Genomic DNA, 22,009 nt, shown 5'->3' on the forward strand with positions numbered 1-22,009 from the left:
GTTCACAGAGAGGGCATCATACAATTTTCATATCTCTTAGTCTGAAGTGCTCATTTGGCAGCTTCACTGGCTTTTTAAGAAATTAGCAATTCACTATTTTATTATGAAAGCTTCCAAAAGTTTTCCCTTATTTTATAAATATTTCCACATGGGTCGTCTTTACAGGGATAAGAGACCCTAAACAGATTTTGGGGTGGATTTTGTTCTGTGTATGGTAGTTTCTTTTGTGGGCCTGCTGATGTGCAAAACTCTACACTTTTCAACTGGTACCTCTAACAGACAGATGCCAATTCTCTCTCTGAATTAGCTAATAGTAGATGGTAGCCCCTATGAGGACTGGCAGCCTATAGAAGGCTCACTTTGGCTTTACACTGGGTTTTTATGCAACCAAAACTTGCCTCCAAGCCAGAAATTCCAAAATGGGCACCTACTTTGCGGCCACTGGGAGCAACACCCAAGCGGTTGGTGAGCAACATTTTGCTCACGAACCACTGGTTGGGGATCACTGGGTTAGGTGGTGGTGCTATACTGTATACTCTGAACACAAGTATACTGTCTTCCAGTAGTTTGTAAACTTACACAACACATTTATTGACTGTTTACATGCCACACACAGTAGTATGCCATTGGCATGAAAGTATCATCATTCCAACACCATAGATTTTACATTTCCATGTTTCTCTTTGACCTATGTAGCTCTGTTAAATTAATGGCAACATGCTGAGGGGCTAGATCAAAATCCTTTGGCACAGAAAGGACTAAATAGATAGGCATTACAGTACTGCATCAATGCAGTCCAATCAATAACACAATAATTTGAGACCTCTATACTAGTGGATATGCCACCTGGTTATTAACCCCACTATCAGTTCTGGATCTTTGGGATGCTTAGCTAACTAGCCTAACTGTCCAGTGCTCCTTAAAATACTCAGCATGTGGATCTTGCTCTAGCTAATACTATAATATCCCCAGGCGCATATCATGTTTTAACCCTAACTCCTGACTCTTGTTGAGGGAACTTCAAGAGAAACAACGGGATGCCTCCTCTGCCTTACAAACTCCAAGGCAGGATGCAATCCCTGTCTGCCAGATGGAACATTAGTCTCTCCAAGACAGGCTCTGACATACCTAACAGGCCAATGTTAAATCTTCCATTAATTGTACAACAGGGAATTTTTACAAAATACTAATGAACATAAGCAAAAAGTATCTTTGAAATTTTTTATGGTCTTGTTTTTTTATCTGCAGTGTCTGGACAAGGGGTGGTGGAGACTTGTTCTTTTGCTTAGAGTTTAATTACAGTAGAACCCCCATTTTACATTTTCTGGGGGACAAGAAAAAATGGTGTAAAATCCAGGATAATGTTAAATGAGGGACGTGCATTATATATTGGTGAGACCACAAAAAAAAACCAAAAAAAAAAACAGTGGAAATAAGGGAATCTCAGTATGTGTACAAGTTAGCAGTTTATATTTACTTTGTTATGTGCATAGATATGAATTAGGGAGCAAATCATGTGCCCTCTGGTGGCCAATGCAGACTGCTGTAAAGAACTTTACACAGTGGAATAAGACAAATTTGTTAGTGTGGTGTGGTGGTTAAGGTGCTAGTCTTAAAATTACATCCGTGTGGGTGTGTTTTAACATTTTCTCACTTACATGTGGTCTGTGTGGCACTATTTTTCCATGTATATTATGTGTATAGCAGTAGCAAAGTTAATTAGGGTCAGCAACACATGTATTTTTGGGGGGGGGGGAGTACTTAAAACATTTTAAAAGATCTGAACATTTGAATATACTGCATTTTATTGGTACCAACAATATCACCTTAGTAACCCCAGGTACTGCACACATTATGCAGCTATTAATTAGACAAATTCAACAGATGAATAGTAAATTTGTTTAATGAATTATTTTAATCGGTAAGTATTTTTGCCAGAAATTCCCAGCCGCACAAACATCCAGTGCTTTAGGATCTCCACATGGTTGCATGCTACATGCCTACATGTACACAGAAACCTAGCACAACCTGCAACAATGATCTGTATTTTATGCCCAGATGAAATGGAAATGCACAGAAACCCAGTCTGCAGCAAGTTTGCTGTAGGATTCTGGAGGATGTTTTATTCTCTCACCAAGTCCTAGTTTATCATTATTGTACATATTTAATTCAGTTGTTGGAATCACAACATGACCACAATATCGTTCATGAAGCAAAATGCAAATAAATACTGCCATTATCTGCAAAGTTGGCACAAATAGCCACACGTTTTCTGTAAAATCAATAGTATGCTATGTACAAAGAGTACATCAGACAAGTCAGTACGTTCTACCTGTATACTTGCACATAACCCACTGTTACCATACTTATGTTATATAACAGTTTAAAATCTTCAAATAAACTTTTATTGGGATTATGGACAAATTATGGACAATTTGACTGCTAAGACAACTCTACTATAGATATAAATGCAGAGTTTTACATGTACTGTAATAAACACCCTAGCTTCTTAGTATATTAGCTACCTGGCTTTGTCTATAAGGTAAATTTTAAATCCTGCCTACATATATGGAGTATACTTAAACTAATGCAAGAAATCAAGCAGCTTAGGTTATTTGTGTACAGAAACAGATATCTAGTATGAAAGCAATCAAAACTTCACAAAGAAATTAACGAAGGGATTGGCATTTAATTACAAACTTTTCTACGTGCATTCCTCTCCTTAATATGTACAGCAAATTATAAATACTCAAAGTAGAAATATTTCCAACAGCTACACACTGTGTGATTTAACATAATGGAAAGTTAGAACATATATTAGGAGGTATCAAAAATATTCTGTCAAAAATGGTTGTTGTGCTACACCCATTGATGCTGAGCTAGAAGAGAACCCTGGAGCTACCACCAGGTCAGTAGGTGGTGGTATCTCCAGAGTTCCCATGTCAATAGATGCAGCAGCATTTAATTCAGAAGGCAGATGGGACTGAGCTGAACCGAGAGCAACAATCATGAAATGCATGGACCACATTTTGCCTCAAATACCTTTAATGAAAGTGGTGTTACTTGCAAGTGACTGCAGGGGAATCGCAAGGACTGCAACTGTGCTTGTGGATGTTAATGAGTACTATGGTACTGGCAGTGAAAAAGCACATGCTATGATATACTTGATTGCTGTGGGTCATCTTTGGATATTTTTGACATTTTGATGTTGTGAATCACTGTTCTGATTAATGCTTTTAGTCACTGTGAAATTTTATGTTGTGGAAAACTGTACTCAAAAAATCAGTGCAGTTTTCAATGGCAACCAATTCACATTTAGATTTAATGTCTACTACAAGTCAGAAAATGAAAGATAACATTTGATGGGTCATCAACAATGTGTGGGGCATAGTGCAAAGTGTAAAAGATGGGCATGAACCACAAATATTTATTGTACATTTGCACTCTGCCCTGCACTTTGATCTAGAATAAAGCGCAAAGACCTGCTTCTGTCATAAATACAACATTAATGGCATTTGGGGCAAGCTGGGAGAAGCACCCCCCACCCACTTGGTGTTTATTCAGACAAGTAAGTTAGGGGTGGGGCTGGATGATATAAAGGCCTGTGCGCCTGTTCTTAATGCTTGCCCTACAGGGCTGGAATTTTTCTGGCCTATATGTTGGAGGGCTGATAATGGAAGTCAGTTTTGAACACTCCCCTTTTTAAACCACAACCACTTCAAACCACATCCATGTTATCACAAGAACAAAAACCAAAATGGTTGGTGTTCACTGTAGGGATATCCCCCTTCATTTTATGACATACCCTTAAATCCATATGCCTCCTCCTCCCCCTGTGGATAGCACAGCAACCCCAAGCTAAAAATTACAGACCTTAGGGACCATATAATGACTATTTCCAAATGCTCACAAACACCCAGAACAAACCCCTGCCAGGTTCACCTCCCACAGGTAGCATAGGACAGGCAGAGTATGGCCCACACAGGCAGCATAGGGCAGGCAGAGTATGGCACACACACAGGCAGCATAGGGCAGACAGAGTATGGCACACACAGGCAGCATAGGGCAGACAGAGTATGGCACACACTGGCTGGGTAGGGCAGGCAGAGTATGGCACACACAGGCAGGGTATGGCATTCTTTAAATGCTCCATGCTGTGTGCAAAGTGCAAAAAAATGGCTGACTACAATCATATTGTTTCTGAAGAAAGTTGCAAAATGATGGTAAAAAATGTATCTTGCAATGCTGTCCTCCACTATCCTTCACCAGTTCTGTGATTGAGACCCAGCGTCGGACTGGGTCATTGGGGGGTTGCAGGGGTCCTGAGGCAGAAGCCCCGGTGGGCTCTGCACCCCCCCAGTCCAACTGTATTGAGACTACATTTCTTCCACATTCAAGGAAAAACTGTTTCATCATAGAAAGCCATTAGAATGAACAAGGGTCTAAATGTTCACGTATATTTATTGATGGTTAAGGTTTGTCAAAAAATGCAAACAAGTTCTTAAATTCACTCATGTTGGTAGTTTTTTTTTTCTTTTTGTTTAAACCCCTTTTGTGGGGAAAAAATCCAGAACCAAAAAAAAAAATATTAAAAAGGCCACAAAGGAATGTTCAAACCTGATCTTAATGCTGGCTGTTCATGGATATTTCATACAATCTGGTCAGTTTCATCAATGTTTACAGTATATAGACACCCTGCAAAGGGATTTAGTTGTACCACAGTTACATTTTGATTAGAGAAATACAATTTGGGAATTCAGATACATTGCTGCGCATATATATATATGATTGGCCCAAAAGTCCATTTGTTTGGCCAGCATTAGTGAGCCATACATCTGTAAACTATAAAAAGGAATTTGTCTTTCCATGAAATGCCAGATTATGTCTTAGTAAGTTAAAGTATATCTAGTATAAATAAATCTAAAACAACTGGATTTGTTAAGTAATCATTGAAGATGTTGTTAAGTAAGTTAGTTTACTCAGTAAGTTAAAGGAGAAGGAAAGGCTAATAAAGAGTTAATCTCAAGCTGCAGGCATACCTTCAGTTGTCTCAACAGTGCCCTTAAGTCTCCCCAAATTTCACCTGTTCGGATGATCAGAAGCCAAACAAGAAGAAAAAACGCTGAGCTGTGTAAAGAAAGTTCCCATAATGCCTCGCTCCTGCACAGACACCCAGACCAAGTGAACATGCTCAGTTAGTTAGACTATGAGTCAGCTTCCTGCTGATTGGCTCAGATCCACATTCCTAAGGGAGGGGTGTGAGTTCTTAGCATTCTTGAGGGAGGGGGGAGCATGAGAGGGGAGATTGCAGAGAGCTGCATGTCTCTGGCACAGGAATTACAGACACAACAAATCTTTTCACAGGGAAGTCAGTGCAGTGTTTCTGTGAGTGCTTATGGCTGTATTTACATAAAAGCTTACTTAGTTTTTACTTTTCTTTCTCTTTTAAAGTGTTTTTTAATAACACATTTGTTGTACACAAATAATAGCAGCCCCCCTTGAAAGTAGGAAGATTACCCAGTGCACTTTTGAGAAAGAAAAAAACTAATAGCCTTTCAAAGATATTCAATATATACATACAGTGAGTCTTGTGGTGTCCGTCACATATTCAGAAGATTTTTTAAAATGCAAATAATAGGGCAAAAGAGCATTCTGTGCTGCCCATGCAAGAAGGTGACAGAGATGCCATTTCAATTTTTTTATGCAACAAACAATATACTAAGCAAGAAAGAGAACTCTTCATAATGAGAAACAGATTTTATTTTGGAAAAACTGGTCCCCGGCTGTGGTTGGAGCAGATAAATGTGTGATCCATAAATAAGATGAAATAAATAATATGAATAATATAAAATTGTTGATGTTACTTGCCCTATGAAAAGTAATAGGGGTAATTTATTATTCCCTGGAGCTAAAGTGCTAGAATGCTAAGGGGCGCAAGAGCCCTTACTGCTTGCCTACCAGCACTTGTGTCCCAGGGAATACTGCTCTATGCACCATGCTCCAGATCCAAAATCCAGTGCTCAGTTCAGAGAGGAGTGTCAGAAGGCGCATAGAAACCCTGTCCTTAATAATTAATTTTATCAACCCATCTGGGATCTTATAATATTTGGAAGTTGAAATGTTGAAGTTGAAATACCATGATAGTTTAGGCAATGCTAAAACTTAACCTGTAACACATGCATAGAAACCTTCTAATATTTCCAATATCTACACAGGGAGAATAAAATTAATTTATAGTGTCTCTTTAAACTAACTATATTATACAATGTTTTATTTGTATTGAAAATGAAACTCTATCCATAGCCGGTGATTTCATTTTTCTCCATCACAGACAACTCTGAATTTTGACACTTAGTTTAATATAGCATTTAACTTATTATATTTGGGCCAAAGTGTATTTGGCAGGCAAAAATAATAGAACTTGTTGAGTATGAAAAAAGTAAATCAGATGTGGTTGTTTGAACTGTAAACCCTTCCTCTAATAAGCTACAGTGAAAACTGCAACAGACTTGATATCTCTGGTGAAAAATGCAAAGTGAATTGCATTGTTTACCCAAGATTTTGTCTTTCTGCATAAACACAAAGAGAGTATCTTGCTAAGGCCTAAAGAAAACCAGGAACTAATATAGTGTAGTAAATTCAATCGATGAAAATGGCACCTAGTGTTATAAGGAAAATATATTTATTGGTGTATTTCCTGTTTTAATCCTAGAGTAGTGCATAAGTTTGGATGTTTTCAGGTTTATGGTATATGAAGACACTGATGTTCAATCCAATAACCTCCATTCACCATTCAGCAAAAGTGTGTACTTACAGACCGATGGTCTGAAATATTGCCTGTAGTAATCAATCAAGCGGTCTTTCGCTACTTCCAAAGTGTCTGCAGATTCCAATAAAAAGTATAGAAAGCCTATCGGTATAATAAGATTTAATGTAAATCAAATTTAAAACCTTATATTGCACACACATTTTGTTTCTTGAGGTCAGTCACATATAAATATATAAAGTCGCATAGTCCCAGTTCAATTCCAGAGAAGCAGTGTATATGTTCCTCCCATGGTTCTGCTTGTGTTTGGATGTGACGTCTGTAAGTAGGCACTTCTGCTGAATGGTGGAGGTTATTGGATTGAATATCAGTGTCTTCATATAGCATGACCCTAAAAATACCTCTACACCTCTAAATATGTTTTCCTTTTAATACTGGGTGCCAGGAGAAAATGACCCTGAAGGACTAGCATTCTCAGATATTTGTTGACCCTGTAAGATCAGTGTTTATACAAAGAGCCGCTCCATTATGGATGGTTTGTAAAAGATACTGTCAGAATATTGTCAGTATCAGAAGGCCTGTCATATCATTATCGATATAACTGTAATATTGATTCTTACTGAACTGTTCATCCATCCACAGAAAATTGCCAAGTAGGGCCAAATATTATTGCTGTCCATGGAAATACTTCTTGGTCGGGCACCTTGATAGCCTGTTCCCCTGCCCACTCGTGCCCCCATTCTCTTTCTCGGCCATCACCACACCTCCATTCTCTCTCCCAGCTATCACAAACTTACAATCACTGCTGTTGCTAACCCCCCAGCTGTCACTTGTTTCCTCACTTTTCCTTTCACAAGTTAGTTTGTGCTGATGAGGAATAAGCCACACCCTCATATGTTCTCTAGACATGATTATTGTATGTATTATGTATTGGATTCTCATGAAACCGGTCATTTGGCAGTACAAAACCTTACTAATTATATATAGTCACATGAACCCTCTAGCTTCTTTTGAGTCATATTAATCAGGGCCGTAAATAGTGGTAGGCAGAAAAGGCACCAGTCTAGGACGCAACGGTGTGGGTCCACTAGGCAGGTTCCTCTTCTGCTTACCCCTAGTCTCTGAGAGTAAGGTGCACCTTTATTATCCTCAACATACATGTTTATTGCATTTGATTATACCGTATGGAATGCTGAAATCTTATCTGCACCTGTTGACATCCTCATGGATAAGAGGATTGTCATGTATTTGGTCATACCCTGTTCGAACACATAAAAAACAAACAATCAGACTTTCTTCTTTATATATAAGACCATCCTTTGTTTATATACTAGTTGATTGGATTTTTGACTTCTCATAGATAATGTTCAGTTGATAATCAAGCAGCTGTGGGATGCAGTAATCAGTACATTTGCCAGTCCGACATGTGTAATATTTGTCATTATAGCCTTATCTATTGACAAAAAACAACTCATTCAATAGCAGAGAAGTCCAGTTAACAAGAGAGAGTTTTGGGGGATATTATGAATAGTATGAAATTCCACTTACAGATTTAGTGTTCAGGATTTTAATCAAAGTGTTTTTGAAGATATAAGATTAAAAAGTCAAAAAAAGAAATCAGGAAAGAAAGCTAGGCACAGTGCTCGGAGCAAAAATGTCTGCAGATTTTTGCCCATAAAAACAACATACATAAAGTCTATGAAGATTCTCATTCATCCAAGTCATGATATACAGTATCTAGTAGAATTAAGTCTAAAACAACTGGACTTTTCTGAGTTTTTCTTGAAAACATTTCACCACTCATCCGAGTGGCTTCTTCAGTTCAAATGACTGGTAGGGAATTCCCCGGTATTTAAACTCTTGATGGTTCCATTGAACTTGTTCAGTTAGGTGTTAGCTGAAACTGACAGGTGTAAGAAGGTATGATACAATCACAATGGTACCAAGATTCTCATTGATGAAGGTGTTAATCCTTCAAAGTACATGACTGGAAGTGTGAACTGTTGTGAAACTGCCGGGGTAAGGATGTCAACGCGCCATTGTATGTTGGTGACAAGCGGTGTCTCAGGCCCCCTCCTCTGTTCAGGGATGGTTTTTCCAAGCTGGCATAAATGGCCTCTTTCACACCTCTTTCGAACCATCTGTCCTCTCGGTCCAAAATATGCACGTTACTGTCCTCAAAGGAGTGACCTTTTTCTTTGAGGTGTAGATAGACTGCTGAGTCTTGTCCTGAGGAGTTTGCCCGCCTATGTTGGGCCATTCTCTTACAGAGAGGTTGTTTTGTCTCCCCAATGTATAAGTCTGAGCACTCTTCACTACACTGGACAGCATAGACCACATTACTTTTCATGTGCTTGGGTGTAGGGTCTTTAGGGTGCACCAGCTTTTGTCTCAGGGTGTTGCTGGGTTTGAAAAACACAGGAGTGCGATGTTTGTTGAAAATTCTCCTAAGTTTTTCTGATGTTCCAGCAACATATGGAATGACTATGTTGTTTCACCTGCTGTGTTCCTCCCTTCTGTTTGTAGGTCTGGTCTTTCTGTTGGTCTTTGATTTGGTTTTGATGAATGCCCAGTCTGGGTACCCACAAGTTTTCAGAGCTCCTTTTAGATGTTTATATTAGCCTCTGCATTGGATGCCACCGTTTCAGCCCGATTTATTAATTGTTATTTTGTTATTTTATTTGTATGCTGTTATTTGTATACTGGTTCAGGGCCTATCAGTGAAATATAAAATGTGATTTCCTTTCCTAATTTATATTGTTGCAAGTAAAAAGGTTAGGCACCCCCAAGTGACTTTAATCGCCTACCTTTTACCCTGGGCTGGTGCCCCTGTTGGGAGAGAACAGCACCCGGGGTAGCTGCAGTGCTTCCTTCTTCCTGTATCGCCGTGCGCGCATGCGCAGTAGAGTGAAAAGCCGAACTTTAACAGAGAAGTTGGCTTTTCACTCTACTGCGCATACGCCTGACTCACAGTCACATCTTAAGGCAGCAGGAAGGAGGAAGCGCATCGCCCCAGGTGCCCCGGGCTAGTGCTGTTTTCTCCTAACAGGGGCACCAGCCCTGGGTACAAGGTAAGCGATAAAAGTCATTTGGGGGTGCCAAGCATTTTGGCACCCCCAAGTGACTTAGCCTTTCCTTCTCCTTTAAGAGTGAGAGGACAGGGAGATATAGGAAGTAAAAGACAATAGAGCTACTAAAGCAAAGTAACGTTAAAAATGAAAAAGGACAAGAAATACATTTCTTTTGTTACTTCTAATGGTCTCTTGTACTGTGTACTTATGCCCACAGAAAAAACACCACATGTCACATTAGCCTGCAGCTGCATGGTCTGCTACCTGTAATTATTCCCATGGGCATAGATGTTAAAGGTAATAGGGCTACTCTACTTCTAAAGAAGTATAACAAACCCTGTGACTGGTGTATGCATATATTATATTTAGTCTAAACCTTTGTTGGGCCTATAGCTACTGTGCCAGTCAATGCAAATACAATCCATTGCTAACAGATTACTATGTCTGGTTTGAGTTATAGAATCATCTAGAATCTGCTCCACTATGTATTGCAGAAATATTTCACACATATTTTTGTCCCCACTTAACCAATCATTACAGTAATAATGTACAGAATATTAAAAAAATTGTGACCAGTATGTGCAAAATGCTAACTATTTAAGGCCACGGTTTAAGACACATTTTATTAGCTTTTGCCATAACATCCTCCCCAAGGTATAACATGCTTCATGTAATTTATCCCTTGTAAATAAAATCAAAAAAATATTGAACTGGTTGGAAGCCACTTTGTCAGTTTATAAGGTGTCATATATTCCCAAGATAAAGTTGACTTTCATCAGCTAAACATGTCAGCCTTTACCAGTTGTCTATTTTACACAGATCATTTCACAAACTATATACTGACATTTATACTCATAGATACCTCAGGGAGCTTCTCAGATAGTTTTACATATAATGGAACATATCAAAATTGTATATTCAACTAAAACCAATAATAACAAAATAACGTTTCATTAAATTGGTTATAAAATGATTTGCTTAAAATCAGAGAAACTTTGAAAACTATGTTTACTTTTTAATGAGGGCCTCACAAGATCCCATTTATTCCATAAAATTATAGGTTAGATTAGGCAGGCAATTTTCTTGCAGATTTTAGGAGCATAAAGAAACTGACAAAAAAACTTTGCTACTGTATGAAGCCAGGCACATAAATAGCTTTTATAATAGGATGCAGTGTATTTGCAGCTCTCACAAATATCTTATCTTTCCTCAGCTGAAGCAATTCTATTGTGTTGACCTCAGGACTCCTTTACTAAAGGAGGGCAAAGTGCAAAACATTGCTGCAATTTACCATGTTTTATACTTACAATGCAACAATCTATGTACAATCTATGTATGTATATTTTTATTTCTATAGTATTGCATGCAGTACTATACAGCATAAAGTAATCATTCAGAATAGATGGTATGGTATTTAAAAAAAAAAAAAAAAAAAAAAAAACAATTCAAAATTCAGTAGCAAATGGCACTTAATTATTTTGCAAGAAAGGTACCACACAAACCTCTAGCTTGTTTGTAACTATACAGGTACTAGCTTAGTAAACAGCTTTGTGTTGTTTGCAGCTCAAGCAAAATAAACAAACATAACCACTGTCTTTGACCTTGACACACCTTTAGTTTAGATATATAAATAAAATGTATGAACTTTGTTACTCTTACTGACCCTGAGTTTTCCTACTAGCTTCTAAATTATTCCAAACCGTGCACCTCACAGGAATGTCATTTATTTACAGTTTTACTTCCTACATTTTAAGTGTACATTCTGATTTTAGACTGATTACAGACTTACAATGTGCTGCAGAAAATAAAGTGTCCTCGCTCCCTTAAGACCAGTTATGAAAACTAAGCACTGTGCTGACATTTTACTTAACTCTCCTATCGGTGTCCCAGGCGTTCTTTTGAAAATCAGTTAATGTATGCGCAGTAGAGTTAACCCGGCAGAGCTACTCAACTGCACATGCACTAATAGAAGATAGAAGAAGATAGAAGGTGCAGAGATGCTGGAGCAGTGATTAAGAAACTTTTTCATGATGCCAGGAGCACCACCGAACTAAAAACTTGTGATGTATTTCACTGGGTTGTGCCTGATATCTTGGCACCCCCTCCCTCCCAGTGATCCTTGAATTTATTTACACACTAAGGGGCTGATTTACTAACCCACGAATCTGAATGGGAAAAATTCCGATTGGAAAACGAACATTTTGCGGCTTTTTTGTATTTTTTTGCGATTTTTTCGTCGCCGCTATGACTTTTCGTAAATTGTCGCAACTTTTTTCGTAACCATTACGACTTGCGGGAATTGTCGCGACTTTTTCGTAGCCGTTACAATTTGCTCGTATATTGTCGCGACTTTTTCGTATTGAGCGCTTGTAAACTGCGGGCAAAACTTTCAGACTTAGCATGATTTTGGAAGCCTCCCATAGGACTCAATGGCACTCTGCAGCTCCAACCTGGCCCAAGAAAAGTCACAATACTGAAGCTTGAATGAATCCGAAACTTTCGTACTCGGCGCGAAGGCTACGAAAAAGTTCCGACAATTCGCGCAAGTCGTAACGCTACGAAAAATTCGTGACATTTTGCGAACCAGTCGTAATGGCTACGAAAAAGTCACGACAATTTACGAAAAAATCACAAAATACCGATCATTACGAAAAAAACGCATTCGGACGCCTTCGGACCGTTCGTGGATTAGTAAATGTGCCCCTAGGTCTCATTTACTAAGCAATGGACCAGATTCAAGAAAATGGCATGACATAATTTATTATGTGAAAATGTATGGTGGGCAAGATTCAATTTGAGATGAAAAAACTTTTCTCCCAATTTAGTTCCAGTTTTTCCCATAGACTTCAATAGAGTTGTCATGTGGTAAACTGTGAGCTATGTTTTTCTCATTGAATTGCATTTGGTTCTATGGGAACATCTTGAACTGAATTAGGAGATATGTTTTTCCCATCATAAAATAATGTTTTCTCATAAAATTGGTTGTAAATCTGCTAATAGTTGCTGGCGCATTAATGTAAGTGAACCAGAGTGTGCAGCATCAATAATGACGCACTTTGGCCACAGGTTGCAAATATAGACAATAATCCTATATTGTTCTGAACTTTTAAAAATCATGCATCAGTCCTTTAAAGCATGATGTTTTAATCAATAATACCTGTAATTTTATTTGGCAGTGCTTTTGGAGGCAGATGGTTATAAATATATATTATCTAAGACTTTGCTGAGCAAAACAGAATGGGTATGGCACTGTTTAGGCAAAAAGTAAAAGAACACATCCTTTTGTTGCTGGAAACACTACTACTAACTTCTTACTCCATACAGATGAACAGGGAGGCCTGACAGGTATGTTCATACTCATTTGTAGCAATCAAATCCATTCTCCTCCATCCCCCCTTCATGCTGCCTATGTGAATACCTGTATATCATTGGTATAAACAGACACCTTCTTTAGTGTATTTGCACCTTAGCACACATGTCATTTATTTGACATAGCACACATGTCAGTACTTGCCGCAGCAACTGCCTTGATTCATGCAAGAGAACCCTGGAATTACCAAAAAAATCAGCAGGCATTTTTAGATCCCATGAACAGGCATATGAAAGAAAGAAAAGTTTACTTTATTACAAAAACACAAGGTATATAAATAGCCTTTTGCTTTTTGCGTGCAAATGCACATAATCAGAAGCTATACTAAGGAAACATTTCTTTTATTCATATGCAAGTTTGCAGGATCTGTAGGTGCCCAATGCATTTTGGTACTGATCGCCTCAAGCTGTTGGTCTAGGGCATTTGCATCTGGATCCCACGTGCTGCACTATGTAAACTTTTTATATTTATACTGGAATAACCATCTGGATGTAGTATTAGTTTCAGGGTTCCACAGCCAGGTTGTGTCAAAAGTTGCTGACAGTTTAACCCTAATGCTGTTATTAATGCTGCTCACTGGAAGTCATTTAAACTAAAATTACAAGTGCATTCATAGCAGCCTACATGTGGTTTATAAACATACATGGTTTGGTACATGGTGCATGGTTTACCAAATGGTAGTTCAATGTGCAATTGCAAGCAGCTGTTTTTGTGCTTGAATTCCAGGGAAGAAATGCTGCATTGTGGGTAAAAATACATGGCAAAAGCCACACTTAAAACCACATTTGTAAATTAACCTGCAAGTCTTAAATCTAATGAAAGCCTGTAATGTAAAAAGACCTTTGTTTGCTGGCCTAAACCTTTTTTTTTCCAAAGAATGAAACCCTTACATGCTTACTTATCACCTCCCTACATAGCCCCCTTGCCTTACCCAAATTGCTTTGGTTCCTGCATGTAACACAGTTGAGCAGCCACCTTTTCTTGAAAAAAAAAAAGGTCTCTCTTCTTTTTCATCTTTTTTTCCTATAAAAAAGGAAAGAACAGGCTTCTTCAGCCCTTCTTCTTCATTTATCCAGAAAGCTCCATTTTAATCAAATAATTTACATTTTTTAAAATGTAATTTTTCTCTGTAATATTAAAACAGTAACTTATACTTGATCCTTATTGAGATATAATTAATCATTATATGAGTCAATTCTACTGGTTTATTTAATAAACAAAATAAGGAGAACCAAACCATGAAAAGGATTATCATCCCCAAACCCCCAGACTCTGAACATTCTATATAACAGGTCCCATACCTATATTTTTATTCTTGATCCCTGTATTGGAAGTAAGTATACCCAGTGTTATTTTGTGGTTTATGACATGAAAAATTATAGGTGAGATATTATTTTAGAAGAAAATTTCTAAATATGCAGTGCAGAACAAGACGACGTTGTTATAGACACAGTGATTAGTCGTGCCAACTACATTTTTAAGGCTGATGTCCCACGCTCCAAAATGGCTTTCCACCGGCGACTCCTATTGGATGTCAAACAGTGTCCTGTTTTGGAGCGTGGGACATCAGCCTTAAAAACATAGTTGGTGTGACTAATCACTAACCACTTCCGTAATTTGAAGTTGCACCATGTTTCCTCCTACAGGCAATTTTACGCGACTTCAGAAAACAAAGCAATGCAAAGGGCTTTCCTCTGGCGACTTCTGTTGTTGCCGGTGGAAAGCCTTTTCGGGGCACTTTGTCGTCTGTGATAGCAGAGATCTATCGCAGGCGACTTAACTGCTCTGTGGGTTCTTGCCCTAAAAATTGCAGTGACTAATCGTCCTGTTTGTCTTCACCTCAACAGAGTTTTCATGTGATAAACAGTGAGATAATTTTTTCTCATTGATTTGCATCTGGCTCTATTGAAAAATCTGGAATTGAATTAGGAGATTGTCATTAAACTGAATCTGGCATTTGGTTTGCAGATGACGTTATCTCACTTGTAAATCAATGCTGATTCCACTGATCCAAACACAAATATTAAGGTATATAATACTCACACCACATAACAGGGCACATTGTTTCTTGAAACACTAACCATTACAATCTGTCACAGATTCTTAGTTTATAATAAAATTTGAAATGAACCTGTGTTATAACACACATTCTAGTTTAGTTTCCTGTTATACCAGCATGTCTATACATTTGAAAAATTATGCAAATCACCATATTTTTGGCCACAAATGACCTGGCTTCTAATCTTTTATCACCCAGTGCTGTCACTATTTTTGCAACTGTAGCACTGGGTACAGAGAACCTACAAGAGAACCTACAAGAGACTGACCAACTGATGGGGGCAACTTGGATATACAGTATGTGGTTAACCCATAGGTGACCACATGCTCTGTGTGCCAATTATGATGGGGCAAAAACAGGCCTGAATTTGTGGGAAGGCCACAAAGACCCAGGTCTATGGCAGCAAGGTTTTAGTGGTGGCCACCATAATAACATGGCCACCACAATAATAGGGAGCTGTTGTGGAGCAGCTTCTATTTTTATCATGTAGAGCACTTTGTGTGGTTGGTGCACCCCCTGTTGCACCCCGAGTGCACACGTGCCTGTATGTATGTTTGGTTGTATGTGTCTGGAAAGGAAGGGGGTGACAGGCTGGGTAAACGATCACAAGCCTAGGGGCATTTAACTTGTAAATCCTGCCAAAGAAGGTGCACACACTGAGGGAGGCTACTTATCATGAAGTAACTTTGCAACCATTTAAGGGTCATTTACAGTTACAAGCACAACTGTACAAATTTACCTGCAGTCAGTCATGTGCAAAACCTTATTCAGTTACTTGCATCAAAACGTGGTCCTTGTAATTCTGTACAGTTACTTGCACTTTCATACAGTTGCAACATCCTTCTCTTTGCCAGAAGCGCTGCCGTGCCTATCCTGGAGCTAAAGCCTGGTCCGGAGAGCAACTGCATCTAATTCACACTGAAGTGTGAATGCAACTGCAATTCTGAACCAGACATAACTCCCCCTAGTGACTGCAACACACTGGAATTCTGGGAAAAAAACATTGGGATTATGCTCTAAATTGCAATTTGTTTACTGCACTTGCAGCCATAAATGTAGCATTATTGTCACTGAAGCAACATTTTGCATACTTTATTTTTGAACATTGTATCTATATTCTTACCATAAAACACTGGAATACATTATATTGTACACTTTATAGTAAAAGGCCCTTTTTGTCATCTATATCTGTAAGATATTGTATGTGGTCTGTATGTATCACGTATACACCCTTCTTTTATGCAATGCTGCAAAACATGTTGCATTATAAACGCTCCTATGTAATAATAATCAGAATAGTACTAATTTATTTTATTTATAATAATTTCCCACCTGTACACTACAAATTAAATATGATAAAAGTACTTTTATAACACAATACCATTAATAAAGTCTATTTAGTGTCATTGTTGCATTCTGTTTTAAACGCCGCTCTATAAATGGCACTTGCACTCATGCGATAATTTAATGTAACCTTATCTGTCCCAAAGGGGCAAAAAAAGAGACCACATTTCCCTTTTAAAAGATCTTAGTTAATGTTTTTCCCATACATAACAGGGCAGCGCAGACGGCTCAATCTCATTTCCATCAGCACACTGTTGCTTTTACAGTATCCCTGCATGCAATTTACTGTACATCTTTACCCTCTCACTCCCCCATCTCCAGTCACCTCCTCCCTTTTTCCTCCCTCTCCCCCCTCCTCCCGGACATGTTCGCGTGATCAGAGCACAGCTATCTTCTCTGTATGTGGGCGGGAGCTGGCACTGAGCCATGTTAGCACTGTTATAACCCAGCCCCTTCCCCCCCATTTCTCACTCATTCTTTCTATTTTTTCTTTTTTTTTATCAAACACTGGCCTTCTTTAGAAACAGTGGAATCCCATTTAGAGAGCAACACCAGAGGGAGAACAGACTGCTGGCTGACCAAACCCTCACTGTCACGCAAACCCAGCCCTCTGTCAATCTTTTCTTATGCCTGACATTAGCCCTGGCACCGGTTCAAACCATTGCGTGCAAGCAACCAAGCCATATTACCCGACGAGGAATTTCATAATAACAACAGCTGTTAAATATTGATGACTGCTGGCAAGCTCTGAATGCACTTGGTGAAGGTTAAGCCTGTGTGTGTAATGGAATCTAATTCCTCATTATATATTGTATCAGCTATCCGGAACTTCATTTTTTAAAATAGAAATTTAGGTTCAAAAGAAAAAAAAACTGAAGGGGATGGGAGTAAAAGGGTTATGGGTGGGGACAGTGAGAAAAACATACATCAATACAGTTGAAGAGAATACAAAGTCTATTTAACCCAATAAGTTTAAGATTTAAGGAAAAAGAAAACAGAAGCCAGTAATATTAACTAGTTTGTCTACATTCCCCAACTAAGTATATTTTAAACAGTACAGACAATGAGCTTTAATGTGTGTGTGTGTGTGTGTAGTGTTTTGCAGCCTCCTTTACTCTTGACTAAATCTCTAGTATATGTGACAGTGAATGCTAGCATGGGATTTCCCCTGCACTAACTGGCTCCTACTGAGGAAATAAGTTGGGGATATACCATACATTAACTGATCAATACAGCAGAACTAATGCAATTTCAGAATTTACATTTACCTTGATATGCTTCTTTTAAAGTTACCAAAATAACTGCTACACTACACTACACAAATTGTAAATCAAAGCTGCTGGATGTTCTATTCTGTTACAAAGAGTTAAATAAGCTGCCACAATTTAAAGTGGGAGCAATTTATCTTCTTTGTGAGTATTTAAAAGAATACAAATTTGCAACTCAGAAATCACTTTCAAACTCCCTCACATGTCCTTGAAAGCATAACTAGTTAGAGTGGGATATCAGAAAAATGAACACTGTGCTCAGAAAAGAGGTGTGAACACAAAGGAAAGCGCACTCATACACAAGTGAGAGATGCCATACTGCATGCCATGGCTCAGGCATTCCATTACATCACACCAATTTTAATGTATCAGCCCAATGAGACTCTGGGCAAACACAAAATAGGACAAGATAAAGAAATCTATTAATTAAATGTATCCATTGAGATACTGAAATGTTTTACAAAGGATCTACCAACTATTTTTTATTTCAAGTTCTAATTCCCTTGTTTGTTACACAGAAATGTTATTTTTTTAAAAGTTTGTTACAAACTGTAATCCTTTATTCTAACAAGAATACAAGTAAGAAATGTGTAATACACAAAGTACAATAAATTATACTGTTTTTTGAGTAGATTAATGATAACCCAAAAACTGTTCACAGAAGAGCCCAATCGTTTTTGTTTCACCAGCAGAACTGATGGCATATAGTTTAACAGAGAATGCCACTAAACAATATGGGAATTACAACTTGGATTAACCCTTTCACTGCCAGCCGTTTTGAACAAAGTGGAACTTCTACTGCCAGACAGTTTTTGAACATTTTGCACTGTTTCACTTTAGGGGCTTTTCCTCGGGGGGACTTTTAGTTTACCCAGGAAAACTATATACCGTTTTTTTCAGGACAACCTAAGCTTTCAAAATGTGGAATTTTTGTGTAATTCCAATTCTGTAACAAGATATAGGCTTCTAAATGTCTAAAAAACAAAAAAAAAAAATATTTTCCATAATATAAACACATACACCAGAAACAAAAATTATTTTATGCACGAAAATACAACTGATTTGGAAAGTCCCATGTCTCCTGAACGTGCCGATACCAAATATATATAGTTTTATGGAGATTTTTCACTTGTATAGGTCAAAAACTCCCAGCAGTACACTACCAAATTTCCAAAGCACTGCTTCAGAAAGCTGCATACTTTAGATTTCAAGGTCAAAAATTCCACTAACAGAAGGTTTATCCCAGAAAATTATACATTTTTAGAAATAACAGATTCTGAGGAATCCAGAATAGGTAGAACTGCCTGTCTACTCCAAACTACCAAGTTGCAATGCTTTCCTAAAGTTATTGGTTTTTATCAAAATTTGTGAAGTTTCTTAAAAATCGCTTCAAAGCTTCCTGTCTATAGTATCTTATCTCCTACAGGTCATAAAGTAACCAGATAAAACACCCTAAATATAAACGCCAGGGGTCCACTGAACAGTTTGATGCACAATATGTATAGGTTTACCTAAGTATGTGGCATGTAGGGCCCCCAATGTGAACATACCCCATATGATCCGTCATTTCTGTCATTTCAGCTTCTGCAAAATCAACACATTTACATCATTTTGTGTGGGATAACGCTACAAAAAAGTACGCTCACCCCATAAAGTCATATTTTTGGAAAGTACACATTCCCCTGAATCTAAAATGGGTACCTGTGTCTTTCTACTCCAAAGTACCAAGCCGCAAAGGTTTCCTAAGTTTGCCAATTTTATGACATTTCCAAAAATCACCTCAAAACTTCCAATAGCCAGCATCTTATTTTCTATAGGTCATTAGGTACCAAGATAAAACACCCTAAATATGAACCCCAGAGGTCTACCAAACAGTTTGATGCCCACTGTACATAGATTTATCAAAGGACATGGCACTTAGAGACCCAAAAATATACCTTGTGCGCACTAATTTTATGGCTTACCTTTACCTAATTCATAAACACATGGCAGTTTTATGTAGGATAGAAACTGCAGAAATGTAGGGTAACTCCTTTTGGAAAGTACCCGTTCAGACAAATCCAACATGTGTAAAAAGTCCTTTCTACACCAAAGAACCAATCTGCAAAGCTTTCCTAAAGCTAGTGGTTTCTATGACATTTCAGAAAATCGCCTAAAAATGTTGCAATTTGCCGCATTTATCTCACACAATTTCTTGCATACAAAGGAAAATCACCCCAAATAGGAACACCAGAGGTCTACTGAACAGTTTGATGCCCACTGTACATAGGTTTATCAAAGGACATGGCACTTAGAGACCCAAAAATATACCTTGTGCGCACTAATTTTATGGCTTACCTTTACCTAATTCATAAACACATGGCAGTTTTATGTAGGATAGAAACTGCAGAAATGTAGGGTAACTCCTTTTGGAAAGTACACGTTCAGACAAATCCAACATGTGTAAAAAGTCCTTTCTACACCAAAGTACCAATCTGCAAAGCTTTCCTAAAGCTAGTGGTTTCTATGACATTTCAGAAAATCGCCTAAAAATGTTGCAATTTGCCGCATTTATCTCACACAATTTCTTGCATACAAAGGAAAATCACCCCAAATAGGAACACCAGAGGTCTACTGAACAGTTTGATGCCCTATATCAGTGATCCCCAACCAGTGGCTCATGAGCAACATGTTGCTCCCCAACCCGTTGGATGTTGCTCCCAGTGGCCTCAAAGAAGGTGCTCATTGTTGAATTCTTGGCTTGGAGGCAAGTTTTGGTTGCATAAAAATCCAATATAATGCCAAACAGAGCCTTCTGTAGGCTGCCAGTCCACATAGGGGCTTTTAAATAGCCAATTATAGCTCTTATTGGCACCCCCAGGAACCTTTTTCATGCTTGTGTTGCTCTCCAACTCTTTTTCCATTTAAATGTGGCTCACGGGTATAAAAGGTTGGGGATCCCTGCCCTATATGCATAGATTTACCAAACTATACGGAGTACAGGGGCACCCAGATAAAAATATTGCATATGAATTTCCACGAATGACGTTCCGGCTCGTGCAGTTTTTGCACCCGGTATGTGTATTATGTGCCATAAGACCCCCTAACAGTACGGAGACCCTAGAAAACCATACATTTTCCGAAAGTACACATTCTGACAAAACAAAAATGGGTAAATACATCTTTCTACTGCAAACTACCAAACTACAAAGCTATGCTAAACAGAATGGTTTTTATAACGTTTCTGAAAATTGTCACAAAACTTGCATTTTGCCCCATTATGTACCCCACATTTCATAATGTACCAACATAAAACACCCTAAATATGAACTCCAGGGGTCTACTGAACAGTTTGATGCCCAATATGCATAGATTTACCAAACTATGTGGGGTACAGAGGAAGCCAAATTGAAATACAGCAGACAAAATGTCCATGTGCAAGACAAGTAACAAAGAACAATATGAAATTCAATAAAATCGGTAAAATCCCCCCCAAAAAAACTAAAATCAATGTTTTTTTTCCTCCTAGTGATATCTGCAGTCAGAGTCACAGTTTAAGCATTCTGGCTTGGGCAAATTAGTTTTACAGACAAAGTCAAGCAAACAACAACTATGCATAACTGAAATGCAATAAAATGACTAAAAATGCACCAAAATCACAGAAAATGTAATAAAAACAAAATAATACACAAAAGGTATTGCTCAGTGCGGTTAGCGAATACACTATCCGCAATGGCAATAAAACACTTTTTTCCAGGCAAGAATAAAAACGATGCGATAAAATTTTTTTTTTACAAAATTACATAAGTGTGTAAGTGTGTGTGTACACTAGGCAAAATGTGTTTTGTGTGCATGTGTGTGAGTGTGCAAGTAAGTGTAAGTGCTGTAAATGCTGTGAATGTGTGAAACCCCCCAACCCCCCCCCAAAATGTATGTGTGTGTATGTGTAAGTGTGAGTATCAGTGTGTTTTAGTGTAATATGTGTGTGTATGTGTGTTTGTGTGTGTATGTGGCACTTACCTGGGGTCAAAGGAGCTGAAGATCGCTGGAGATCGCAGGAGAGAGACAGGAGATGCAGGGACAGCAGCTGCAGTGGTGAGTAGGTGGCACAGGAAGTGGGGGGGCAGAGGGGGGAGTGCAGAAAGGGAGGGA

General features: G+C 38.3%; 1 protein-coding gene across 4 annotated transcripts in view; it reads right to left on the reverse strand.

Annotated features, from left to right (window-relative positions):
• Positions 1–22,009, reverse strand: part of ahrr (aryl-hydrocarbon receptor repressor) — a 191,266-nt gene that overhangs the window by 86,743 nt on the left and 82,514 nt on the right. Inside the window, exon 1 of one of the 4 annotated variants that reach the window (XM_031904458.1) lies at positions 14,139–14,220. The exons of the other annotated variants lie outside the window; for them this stretch is intronic. The gene's annotated coding sequence lies outside the window, so the exon portion shown is untranslated. Of the gene's footprint in view, positions 1–14,138; positions 14,221–22,009 lie in introns of those variants that run through there. 4 annotated transcript variants of the gene reach the window in all.

This window comes from Xenopus tropicalis, chromosome 6 (genome assembly GCF_000004195.4).
Source record: "Xenopus tropicalis strain Nigerian chromosome 6, UCB_Xtro_10.0, whole genome shotgun sequence".
Classification (NCBI taxonomy): Eukaryota; Metazoa; Chordata; class Amphibia; order Anura; family Pipidae; genus Xenopus; species Xenopus tropicalis.